General features: G+C 42.9%; 1 pseudogene across 1 annotated transcript; it reads right to left on the bottom strand.

Annotated features, from left to right (window-relative positions):
- Positions 1-8,842: 8,842 nt before the first annotated feature.
- Positions 8,843-11,781, bottom strand: LOC308375556 (annotated as a pseudogene). Its single transcript has 5 exons — positions 11,650-11,781; positions 10,159-10,309; positions 9,962-9,998; positions 9,454-9,543; positions 8,843-9,361 (listed from the first exon to the last, which is right to left on the bottom strand). The product of its transcript is annotated as an uncharacterized misc_RNA (transcript).
- Between the last annotated feature and the right edge of the window lie 2,113 nt (positions 11,782-13,894).

Raw genomic sequence — 13,894 nt, forward strand, 5'->3', positions numbered from 1 at the left:
GTAGTTCTTATTTTGTGTTAATCTGTGTTCTTGACTGCATGGCTTGCTTTCGCCGCTAGGGCCATTGTATTAAATTAGGCATCTCTGTCGCCGTTACAACTGCTATATGCTGGTGTGGCTACTGTGCATTTTGTTTGGTTTATGCTTTGGCAGGCTTGTGGTTTTCCTTTGGCGGGGGGTAGCTAGTCACTTGGTAGTGGGCTTGCGACCTTTACTTTGTAGTGTATTATTATTATTAGGTTGGTGGTGGATTGCTGTGACAGTGGTGTGACACCTTTCTGCAGTGAGAGTGCATGCACGTGTGGACACTTCCCTTAGCTAGCCGCTTTCCCCCGTCCTCAGGTAAGCCCCGCCTGCCGGTGTTCTGTCCTCTATGTGAGTGCCACCTGGCCAGTGTTCCTAGATTATTCTTAATTGTGTTAGTCTATACTATGAAAGTAATAGCATAATAAAGTATATTTTTCCAGATTTATAGTTCAGGTCAGTTCTTCCCAGTGCAAGTTTTCTATTGCATCACACCTAACATTCCTTCTCTCCGCAGCAGTCCATTCAATAAAGTGATATTTGTTTTACTGGAATTCACGTCTCTGCCTATTGTATTTGAACCTGTGCGAATTGAAATCCCCTGTGTACTGTTCTGGTGTCCCTGGGTATTAGTCCCAGGGTGGCGTAGTCGACAAACCCTACTCTCCAAAAGTGATCTGGTCACACTACGTTTCTGAAGAGTTTGAGATACAGGAGGATTTTCTAGTTTTTTTTTCACTTGAAAAGCAGGATGCTGCATCCATCACTCATGCCATCCTATCGCAGCTAAATAAGTGGGGGCTTCCTGTCTCTTTTCTGCGGGGTCAGGGATACGATGGTGCCAGCACCATGAGTGGCAGGTAGGGTGGAGTGCAGCAGAAGATACGGGAGCTTCAACCACGCGCCCTTTCTACTCACTGTCGGAGCCATGCCTTGAATCTTGTGGTGGTTCATGGCTGCTCAGATGTCCCCATCATTAGAAACACAATGACCATGATGAAAAAGATTGCAGTTTTCTTTTCATCATCTGCTCCAAAGAAAAAAATCCTGCAAGACCTGGTCTTTCAAGAGCAAGGCAAAAGCGGAGGGATCCCATTGATGTCAGACACTAGATGGGGGTCCAGAATTAAGACTGTGGATGCCTTCATTTCAAAACTTGGCCCCATTTCCACTGCCCTGCATGAAATGGAAAGAGAGGGAACTCGGCATAACTCCGAAAAAGCCAACAGACTGCGGAACAGCATTGAATCCTTTGATTCCATTGTCACAGCAGTAATTATCCAGAAGGTGCTTGGATACATTATAGCATTGACAATACGACTGCAGTCTCCAGATGTGGACATAATTAGTGCTTATGACGAGGGAAGGAAGGTGGCTGAAGTCATCGAAAGCCTGAGAGGTGATGAGAGATTCACTGCCATGTATAAACAAGCAGTGGAGATGGCCAGCACCATTGGTGTTACCCCAACGAAGAAGAGGATTACTGTGAAACAGCAACATAGAGGTAATGCTCCTGCAGACTCTGTTGCTGAACATTTCAGACTGAATTTGTTCCTCCCATTCATTGATCATGTCACTGAAGAACTGAGGACCAGGTTTGCGGAATCTAGTGAACCAGCACTTGTTGCAGGCTTTCTGGTGCCCAAAGCTCTACCACAGCTGACGGAGGAAAGAGAGAACCTTCTTCTTTCGTGGTACAGAGAGGACTTGCCTCAACCTGAGGCTGCAGAGCAGGAGATGCATAGATGGATGCATCTTTTCACTAATTACGCGGGGCACCCCCCAGGTACAGCAAAGGAAACATTGCAGCAAATGGATATGCAATTTTATCCTAATATTAAATGCATCTTTTGCATTTATCTCACATTGCCAGTGACAACATGCTCATGTGAGATCCTTCCGGCTCTACGCCGCCTGAAAACCTGGTTAAGATCCAGTATGGGGGATGAGAGGCTTTCTGGCCTTGCTCTGATGAATGTGCACAGAAAAATTCAACTGGATCCCATGAAAGTCCTGCAGAGGTGGGATGCATCTGGCCACAGAAGAATTGTCACTTGTTTTGATAAGAGGTAAGACTTCTTGTTAGCTATGCTACTACTGTACTTATTGTTATCTACTGTATATGCATTCTTTATCAACAGTTTTGTGTCAACTGATTTGGTATGGGTTAAATTAATTATGTATATCAATGCAGAACAGAAGAAGCCTGAGAAGGATCTCCACCTTTATCATCTCTCTCTCTCTCTCACACACACACACACTTACTCACTCACCATAGCCTATGCCAAACACTTAATGTATATAATTTTTTGTGTTACAGCAACAACAACACACACACACACCTTGACCTCTGTATTTCAAATATGGCTACGGCCCTGCTCCCACTAACACTTTGATCAAAGCCACTGAGACTGGGTGGATTAAAAAGGAGGTGTTTCTTGACTGGGGGAAGCAATGTATTCCCGTCCACATGTTCCTATTGGATGGGAACAGCTCTCACGTTTTTAATTTGGATTTTTTTTAGAGCTTATGAAATCAAATAATGTGCATGTAATTTGCTTTCCACCACACACAACCCACATCCTACAGCCAGCAGACAGGGCCTTCTTCAGAAGCCTGAAGCACAACTGGAACTTAGAGGGCTGTTCCTGGATTTAGGGGCAGTGGAATCATCCTCTGGACCCAGCTCACATTGACAAGTGTCTGTTTGCTCCCAGTCTAACAACTGACAGAGAGGAAGCTCCTGCTGCTGATGGAGAGGAAGCTCCTGCTGCTGATGGAGAGGATGCTCTTGCTGCTGATGGAGAGGATGCTCTTGCTGCTGATGGAGAGGATGCTCTTGCTGCTGATGGAGAGGACGCTCTTGCTGCTGATGGAGAGGACGCTCTGCCAACTAACAGCACTGACACTGAAGAGATGGAACATGTCTTCATTCCACCGTTGGACACCCCCCTTGATCTCAACCTTGTGTTAGCAACAGTTGACCTAGATGTGTTTTACAACCTGGACACTGCTGTTCCTTCAACATCTGGTCCTATCTACACAGCTGACATAATGCCTTCAGATCCTAGCAACATAGCCGAGGTCAAGACAAGTTTGATGATTTTATCACATTGCCTTCCCGTGCACACCCCTCTACCAGCAAGGTGAAAAGATCTAAGCCTCCAAGCAGTTACCTCCCAAGTGACGCACACTTTGACTATGTCCGAAACAGAGCTAAGGGGCCAGGGAAGGGCAAAGGGAAACAACCTGAAAAGAGGAAGAAAACAGAGGAAACAGAGAATTTGTGCAGCATTTGTGGAGTAAACTATGGGGACCAAGAAGATCCAAAGAGAGAGGAGGAGTGGATGGCCTGTAAATCCTGCAAAAAGTGGTATCATTTGACTTGTGGGGAAGACAATGGAATACTTGATGATGATGAATCATACCTTTGTAAGGACTGCCTTTGAATGTGACATGACCTTTTAATGAAATTGAGTTTTAATTAAATTGTTGATGACATGGATATCTGTTTAAAATGTTTGTGAATTCCTGCATGTTGATGAATTTGTGTACTGTTGATTGAGTGTTATTGTTACATGACTTGTTGAGTTTTAATGAAATTGTTGATGACATGGATATCTGTTTAAAATGTTTGAGAATTCCTGCACATTGATGAATTTGTGTGCAGCTGATTGTGTGTTATTGTTACATGACTTGTTGAGTTTATGAAAACATCTTTTGATGATTTTTTTTTTTTTTTATCAAATTGTTGGATTCCTGCTGAAGGCCTAATTTATGTTAGTCAACAGTCTAAATCCGATGTTTTTGTACATAATATGTTAAATCTAAACAAATCAGCAGATAACACATAATGCACAACCTTAATGATATGTATGGTTAACAAATCCATTAAAAATGTTTAATGTTTAATTATTGTTCAATACATTATTAATCTACACCCATGAGTCTGTGTCCCATTACCAAACATACTGTCCCAAATTACCAAACAAGTTGCTTTAAATTTTATTTTTGTCAACTCCTCTAAAATAGTGAGCCATGCATTCATAAAATATCATGAAGACTTATTTTTTACACTTAAATAATGTGGATACCTTGAGGAATTCAGAAATGTCAGATTTATTGGGTTATATTTGTTACTTGATGACAAACTTTAGCTCAGAAGAAAAAATTACAAATAATGTCCCAATATACCTGAATCCACCCTACACATCCAACAGTCCCCTCGACAGTGACTACTTTTTGCCAGCCAATTGACCTGATGACTCCCCATTTTCTTCTGGTGACAGCACCATTATCCTCTCATCTTTAGAGTCCACCTCTTCAAGGTCTTTGTGGCCAGATCTGTTCATTGTTCCTCTTTTATCATATGACGCAGAGTTAAAACTTGAGCAAACAAACACAGCTTTTGGAGAATAAGGAACACTGCTGATCTCTGATCCAAAGCTGAAGTCTGAGACCCCGTTTACACGGTGGGAAAACACATATATTTTCATGCGGTTTGGCCTTTTCATCTGATGATCAGCAAATTTCAAGAGAGATGACCAACTCTCTTTGATTTAGTGGAGATATGGTGTGACTTCTTGTGTGGTAGATTCAACTGTTGCTGATGCTAATGCTTGGCCAAATGTCTCTCAACAAATGACTTGTGTATAGGGTACTTGGGGCTAGGTCAGATGCAGAACCTAAAAAAGCAGACCTGGCCTCGTCCAACCAGAGCCGTGTCCAGCATAGGTGGAGAGACAGGGACAGAGAACTTGGAAGGAGAGGGACATTATTCCTTAATGAATGTTCTTAGCCACATTGGCTCAGAATCAGATACCACCAGCCGCCACTACATAGCCGACTGTGAGGAACAGCCAGGCCAGTGGGTTACATATAGTGACCACTGTCAAAGTGGGATCTGAGGAGGCCGTCCTCAAAAAGACGGGGAGAGGATGGCCTACATCCTTTTTTTTTTTTTTTTTTTTTTTTTTTTTAACATCACAAAGGGTCCAGCACAAGTAAAGAGACAGGGACAGAGACCCTGGAAGGAAAGGGACATTAATTATTAAGGAATAATGTTCTCAGCCACTGGCTCAGATACCACCAGGGGCAACTACATAGCCGACTGTGAGGAAAAGCCAGGCCAGTGGGTCACATTCAATGACCACTGTCACAGCTGCGGATGCCGACCTCAAAGACAGGGAGAGGTTGGCCTACATTATTTTTTACATCAAAAAGTGATGTGGATTACCCCCTTCCCCACCCCGTCTGCCTCTGCCCTCCCCCATCATTATCAGGGGTAAAAGCTGTCAGCACCACTCCAGCAAGCAATGGGCGACCCATTCATGAAGGTCAAATAAAACTGTAATAAAACTGTATTCTTTTTTTTTCAAACAGGCATTACTACAATTACAATAAAGGCAGTAGCTTTACTGCATTGTATACATGGGCATACATTGTTATTTGTTTGTCACAACGTGAAGCAATATAAATATATAGCAATTGTTATTTTGTTAAATAAGTGCACATATAAAATCACAGATTCTTTATTTGTATTTTTTAGTGCAACCGAAGGAAGAACCCATGGACGATCAGATTGCCGTGAATGATTCTGAAACCTCGGATTCACCGTCCACATCTTCATCCCGAAGAAGCGTAAGCACAAATCCAAAAAGAAGCGCCTCAAGGGAGCCAAGAACCACAAGAAGCCGCGCAAGACGTTTCAGCAGCGTGATAAGCAACCATTTTAGCTAATTGTAAGAGGAGTCTATGCACTGGTAGCATGTAAATTACACCCTGAAAGCAGCATTATCTGGTTTAGATTCACAGTTAAGTTTTGATTTCAGTTGCTACTAATATTCTAAGGTGTAGAGTGGTATATGGTAGAAGGATGTGCTAGTGCTTTGGAATATAATTTGATTTATGGGCACACAAAAAATACTAGCTATGCTAGCTGCCCCAGAAATACTAAATATGAGATTTTAGATCTTGATTTTGGAGCCACTGCATGGCTTTAGAACGCAAGTAAACCAGGAATACCCGAGGTAAGCTGCAAATTGTTTATTACCCTCAAATGACGATTAAAGATCAGTTTAAATGTGCTTTCAGTCTAGGGTGACCAGATTTCCCGGACCGAAAACCGGGACACTTTGCGCGTGACCATAATGCTCGTGCACGCTCACGGTTTTTATCCTGAACATGTGGCAGGTACCTAGATTTGGCCAACAACAGGTGCGTTTCTAGGTATCAAAGAAATTGCCGTGTTTCTCCCCAAGGTGAGAGGCATTTCAAATGGGCCCCCCCATTAGAATGGAAGGCACCCAATGCATTCACTATAATCATGTCAAATTACGGTGCAAACCCATGCCACCGTTATGAGCGACGTGATTTCTAAACCCAATGCATTTCAACGGGAGCCAATCCATTGTGACGTAGACCAGCGATCTGGGCGACGCTACCCATGAAAATTCAAACATGTTGAAACTTATGCAAATGAGGAGCGTTTTTTCCCGGCAGCGGCCAATGAGATTGTTTGGTGTCGTCTTTGACGGTTTGAAAATTGAAGGACTGTGGCATCGTTTGGTCGTTTAATTTGCTAAAAAGAAAGGCTTGGATGGCATTGTAAGGGCTTGTTGTTGCTCCTGCTATGTTATATATTTTATCCTGGGCTTATTTGAACACAATGACAGTTTTGATATAAAGACAAGTGACTAGATAGCTTCTAACTGACTAGCCTGCTCACAAGCTAACTAGTCCAGTCTGTTGTGCTATTTCCACACGCTACACCACGCCCACTCAAAGCGATGGAATTTGGTTGCGTGGCTGTCATGGGTTTGCGCCGTAAGGATTCACTAGCATTAACTGATTATAAACAACAACATTCTATGGGACTGATATTATTGTTTCGAAATACTAGGTTATTTATTGTATTTCGAATCCGCTCATTCACACTTGCTCACTGGAGACAAAGTAGCTAGCTAGCTAGCTAGTGTTAACATAGCCCACAGTGGTTGGTGTAAAACGGGACATTTTAGCGTCCCGACTCGGGACACGCAACTCAAAATTGGGACGTCTGTTCACCCTATTTCAGTCCCAGGTGATACAGGTATGAGTACCCAGGTTTATTCTCGTTAATACCAATGGCAGGGACTAGGTAGGAGGAAATGATAATAGTGTGATTAACAAAAAACAGCTTTACAGTCCCCCCTGTGTGTAAAGAAAGATACAGATTAGGGATGCACTGATCAGACTTTTTCAGGTCCGGTACCAATACCTGGGCTCTGGGTATCGGCAGGGCTTGAAATTGGCAAGCGCCAATGGCGTGTAGATTTTTGGGCTGGCGACTAAATTGTGTCCAATGCCCCGCCACTTGGCGAGTGACATTGCGGAGTATAGCTCCCGACTACCGCGCCCATCATGGTTAAAAATAGCTTGCAACACCAACACAGTGGGAGAGAGTTCTTAGAATTTTAATCAAACTAAAACAATTTTCATGCGAATACAAAGTTGTAATATTTTGCCCGCGAATACAAAGTTCTAATATTTTACCCGCGAATACAAAGTTTTTAAAGTTCTAATATTTTGAGCGCGACAGACTAACTTACTTTACAACATGCAATTTACCGAAGCTAAACGAAAGCTAAACTTCTCGAAATAATGTGGCGATTCATAGCCGGTGCATCACCTCTCCAGCAAAGGTAAACGTCAGTGGGCATTAACCGGTCAGCTGTTAGCTTATTTCAAAAAGTTTGTTGTTTCTGAATGCTATGCAGCCATCCATCCTTGCAGTTTGCAGCTAAGCAACTAGCTATCCTAGCCTGTCAGCCTAATGGAGCCATCATCAAGATACGTTTTCGACTTCCTTGCCAGGCTGACAAGAATCCACTATTGTTGTGGAATGATATCCCCTGTCCTCCCGGCTCCCTATGAGTTAGTCTGAATAATTTTAGCTATCGCTAGCTAGCATGGGGAGTTGCCATTAACTAGCAAGCTACAAACGTCAGCCAGCAATGCAAAATCAAAATGATACGGCACAAACAACGTCATAGCCAGGCTGTTTAGTTACATTACAGGGAAACCAGCCATTAAGTATATGGAATTGATTTGTAGTATTGTCAGCTTTTTGTTTATTTTTCATTTCAGGTTCTGGGCCATGTAAAGCGCCTTGAGACAATTGTATTATTCTGGCTCTTCAAAAAAGTTAAATTAGTTGATTTAGTTTAATCCATTCTGAGAATGACAATGATATTATAATCATTGGTAAAGGTTGTTTATGTCAAACAATGCCAGAGTAGGTCTGAAATGCCAGGTTTCATTTTGGCCAGTGAATAGGAGGAAGGCACTTGCCTTACTTGTTATCCTCCAAAGGATTAAAAAGAGGAAACGGACCTGGGTGACTGCAATCAACCAGCGCAGGCGACAGCAAGGGGTATTTTACAACCTGGCGGAGGAGTTGCGTTTTAACGCTGCAACCCATCGATCGTACTTTCGTATGACACCAACGCAGATGGACCACATCCTGTCAGTGATTGGTGCAGATCTCCAGCGACAGGACACCAATTACAGACTGGCAGTCAAACCCAAGCAAAGACTTGTGGTTACACTGAGGTAGGCCAACACACAAGCTTTTGCCATGATTATTATGGTTTTGGGGAGAGAGCAGGGTGGTCCTCAATGGGCCTCTATTTGGAGGCTCAAGGCCCAGGGGGGCATTGCACCACCTTTACTTACTCCATCAATTTCAGACAAACTGCATGGGCTTAGGTGTTGACAAGTTACAGAGAAACACAAAGGAAATATTGATTTAAATAGACAATTTATTGCACTATTAATACTATAAGTCTGTGTAGTGAGGAATGGGTGAGGGCACAGTACTCTCACCACATTCCCCCCAAGTCTCCTCACTTGGTCTGTACCTCTGTGCCTGTGCATGTGAGGGTGGTGCATATAAGAGTTGGGGTTGGCGGCTCTGGTGGGATGGCTGGTGGCTCTGGTGGGATGGCTGGTGGCTCTGGTGGGATGGCTGGCGGCTCTGGTGGGATGGCTGGGATGTTTGATCCCATGGCCTAATTAGACCAGGGCCCTGCATCTGTGCCTGGTGGTGCCCTTGGTCCAGATCATGGACACCCTGGAGCCCTTCTAAAAGAGCAATCTTTGCCCCCAGCTTACCCCAGCCACTTACTTTGTTCATTAAGGGCACCAGACTGAGGGCTAAATGCAACATCTCATCCTCCTCCTGTGGCACACGATGGTGCATATGCTGTGGAGGCTCCTGGACCAAAGCCAGCAGCCTATCCTCCAAAGACTCCAAAGGTGCTGAGGCCCTCTTTCGTGCAGCAGGTCTGCTGAAGGGCTGTTTAATCACAATTATTTGAATCAACATTGAAATTACAATTATTTAACACAAATATTGATTAGGTTAGGACAACAATTGCACAGCCCTACCCTGTTGGTTGAAGAACCAGGTTGAGAATGCTGATCTGGTTGATGGTCATTCTCCTCCCGCACATCCTCTCCATGGCTCAGGTCCAATGCCTCTAATAGAATATTAATAAGCCCGCTAAAGTTGAAGAATGGACCGGAGGCAGAGTCAGTTTCAGTTGGTTTGTATTTCAGCATGGAGACCCCTCTCGCTGTTGGTTCAAGAACGGTCTAACCTGATAGCAGTATGCTATCGCATTTATACAATTCAGGTTACAGTACAAAGGGAGAGGGGAAGGGCCACACCCTTTTAGGTGAGAGAAGGGGGTGGGGGTTACAGTCAGAGGTTCACCTATGGGGGGGATGATGCCAGGACACAAGGCCTCTAGCAGGAAGAGGGGGAGGGGAGGGTCACATGTCATTTGCATTGGATCTCAGTGAGAGACAGACCTAGTACACATTTAGAGTGAGTTGTAGATACAGAGAAGTACATCTTTACCTATAATAATAACAATAATTCCAGTTCCATCACCTCCCAATCTTCAACTTGGTCTAGGTTGCTTCTAGAGCTAAAGCATAAATGACATGCACAATGATTTATAGTCTAGGTAAATGTATGCTGATTCTTTAAATGAGAAAATCATCAGTTCTTTTAGAACTTGTGCTATATGTAAAATAGTGTGCTTGGTATCAGTGAGCAATCACTGCCTTTCAGTGTTTGCACTGTACCTCCTGGGTTGAAGGTGGGGAATAAGGAAAGACAGGGCTTGGGTGTATTTCCACTCCTTTTGGGGTCCTGCTGCCGATCTACTACGTGGTTGTAAAGTTTTTTGGGAAAATTGGTCCCTTAGGTCCTTCCAGCGACCTTGACACTTCACAACTGTTGACAGAAATTGCCAGATAATTGAATAACATATTTTTTTCTTTAAAGTAGCAATAACTCATGTATGTTGTACACCAGTTAACAAATTATATATTTTCCTACAGATTCCTTGCCACCGGAGAGTCTTTCAGGAGTCTGGCTCTTGCCTACAGGCTGGGCAGAAAAACAGTGGCAGACTCCGTTTACATGACCTGTAGGGCAGTTGTCGATCACATGATGGAGACCCAAATGCCGAAACCAACGGAGGAATCATGGACAGCTATCGCAGAGTGCTTTTGGAAAGATGGCAGTTTCCAAATTGCATTGGGGCCATCGACGGGAAGCATATTCAAATTCAAGCACCCAAAAAAATCATGCAGCCAGTTTTTTAATTATAAAAAAAAAACATTTTCAATAATCTTGTTGGCCCTGGTGGATGCGGACTCAAAATTTATAATCATACAAGTTGGCGATTTTGGCCGTGCAAGTGATGGTGGGGTGTTTGCTCATTCAGCACTGGGGAGGGGAATGAGCGAAAAGACTTTGAATGTGCCAGAAGACACCCCTCTGCCTGGTTATGGTCAGCAAGGTGACATGCCATAAATGATGGTAGGGGATGCTGCATTTCCCTTGAAGCGGTACCTGATGCGACCCTACCCTGGCAGCAACCTGTCAAGGCATAATAGTCACTTTAACTACAGGCTGTCAAGAGCTTGCATAACAGTGGAGTGTGCCTTTGGCATTCTTGCGGCCAGATGGAAGGTTTTTTTTGTCAAGAATATCCATGCTGCCGTGTCATGTAGACATGGTAGTCATGGCAGCATGTGTGCTACATAATTATCTGATCAAGCCTAAGAACAGAGATATGGTAGAGGGTCAAAGGGATGGAGAACATGGTCTGCAAAGTGTCAGACACATGGGGGGTAACAGAGGACCCAGGGAAGCCCTTCAGACTCGGGAGTTCCTCTGTAATTTCTCTGACTCCCCAGAAGGAGCTTTAAATATATATTGATATTTTGTAAATAGATATTGATTATCAATCTCTCTCTCTCTCTCTCTCTCTCTCTGTCTGTTCCCCCCTCCCCCGCTCTCTTTCTGTCTGTTTCCCTGTCTCTCATTAGACATTCTTGGTTCCAAATGTATGTTGATTAAAACGTTCTTGTTGACACCACGATTCATTTTAATCTGTTTCCACTTAAAAATACATTCTCAGGATAATCACTATAGACTAAGTAACACAATTTTAAAGTAATGCTATACACATAATGATTTTGAGGAACGTCCACTATTATGAATAATTTTTATTATTATTACTATTGGCCAGTTCAATAGCTGCTTATAGTATAGAAGTTACTCACCAGTTATGCCAACTGCCTCCGAAACAGCTCTCCATCCGGCATCTCTTTGACGTTTATCCTTATATTTCGGATCACTGTGGTCGTAAACTGTGCTCGTTTTTCAACTTCATGAATTAATAAATAATCATCCATCCTTGAACTATCAACTATCTAGGCCTACTTGCTATCTATCTTATACACTGTCGTCTTCAAACAGAAAAGTAATGTTTTAACCGTTAAAAACGTTAAATCTCTATAGCAACAGCTCTCGAGGGTTCGGGAAATAATCAGATTTATTGATTCCCTCATTATTCACAGCAAAATATATAATGGTTTTCATTACATTTCATTGATTTATTACCATACTCTATGTTAAAAGGCCCACGCAAACCTCGCGTAAAATAATAACAATAGAAACCAGTCTATTTCTTAATTTTCCGCGCGGAAATGTCGGCGCGGTACATCCAGTTTCAGCGTCTGGTGTAGCCACTCTCATTGCTTTCAACGGTTTCGAATTCTGCTGCGTTTACACCGCATCCGCAAGGCAAAATTTCCGCGTCTGGTGTAGCCACGGCCTTAATCGGACACTTTTCGCTTGACTAGCGAGGGCAATTACGCCGTGATTGATTAACAAAGAATTGTCTGAATTCGTTAGGGAGGTATACGTTAGCCATGTCGATGTCAGTAGCTTATTATGATTGCTCGCTTGCTAACAACGTGCTTGCTAACGCACAGCGTGATGACACCACATACTGCAGTCTGACAGAGCGCGCTAGAGCGAGCACATACGTACACACAGCGTGATGACGCCACATCCTCTCTGATTAGAGTGTCCCGAATGTTGAAAATTAACGGTCTTTTGATCTCTCGTCTCTGACTGGACATCGAGGACTCAAGAGGAGGAGTCAAGAGAGCTCTCTTAGAATCAGAACGGGGGGATGGTAAGTTCAATGCCATTTTTCATTTTATATAAATTTCATCATCTACCCTAAGATTTCCTTCGAAGCTTCAGTGAAGGTCACTGGTATGCCCTACTTTAATCTTTGGAAAATGAACATAGAAGAATAAAAATTGATTAAATCATACATAATTCAGTGAGTAGTCCATGACTGTCAACATGTGGTTTGATTCCCTGTGGCAGCCATTTTGTAAAATGATTTTTTTTAATGACAGTTGTCACTGGTGTTACCATCCTGATGGGTAACTCCAGTGACCACGATGGCCATGTGTAGATTCAAAGCTTTTTTAAATATTGCATATTATTTTATATTATATTATATTTAGATATTGTATAATATTATATAGAATTATATTATAATTATATATTATAATATTACATTTAGATTTAATGTTTATATTTTTATAATAATATTTATATTATATTATTTTATTTAGATTGATTTTAGACGTGAATAACATTTTGTTTTACTGCTAATTCTACTTTGGACAGCAATGGGTAAGCTGAGTGCAGCTGAGAAGCAGAGGAGGTACAGAGAGCGTAGGGATGCTGACCCTCAACGCAGGCAGGAATACCTAAAAAAAAAAAAGAAGGAGAGCTATGTGAAAGACATCGAAACGGGGAAGAGGAAGAGAATAAGTGAGCTTACTGAAAGAAATCAGAGAGTGCAGCGCAAGGAATGGAAGATTCGGCAGCAAAGGTGCAGGGCAAGATCTAGGACTGGGACAGGACAGAACAGCACAGATGCATTGACCCCTCCCTCAACACCTGACACACCACCCCGAGACAGGTCAGGGTATAAATTGAACTGCAAAAGGGAGACTGTAATATCCATGTAGCCAGGTTGTTCAACACTAGCCTGGTGACACCAGCCTACGTATTTCCGCCTGAATTGATTTCAAGCTCATACTCAGTCTGGCCCAGCCCCATTGACAATCGTTTCCAGAACTCAAAATTTTGCCGGACCAATCAGCGAACAGTTCAGAGCTGTGACGCAAAACTCGCCTTGCCGAGTTGCATGTAGTCCAGCCGAGTTTGTAGTTTAACAGTATAGCAAAAATGGCTACGGAGGAAGAGACACGAAAAGCTATCGGAGAAGTTGTCTCAACTCTCGAGAACATCAGACAATTAAAAGGAGAACAAGAGGATTGTCTTGTAAGTTTTATGATGAGAAAGGACGTCGTAGCTCTTCTCCCAACTGGCTTTGGGAAGAGTTTAATCTACCGAATGCTTACTAAACGTTGCTGATTGGTTAAGGGAACTCCAATGATTTTAAACCTCAAGATAAGCACCCGCCCATCTCGGAAA

The sequence above is a fragment of the Sprattus sprattus genome (genome assembly GCF_963457725.1).
Source record: "Sprattus sprattus genome assembly, chromosome: 14".
Classification (NCBI taxonomy): Eukaryota; Metazoa; Chordata; class Actinopteri; order Clupeiformes; family Clupeidae; genus Sprattus; species Sprattus sprattus.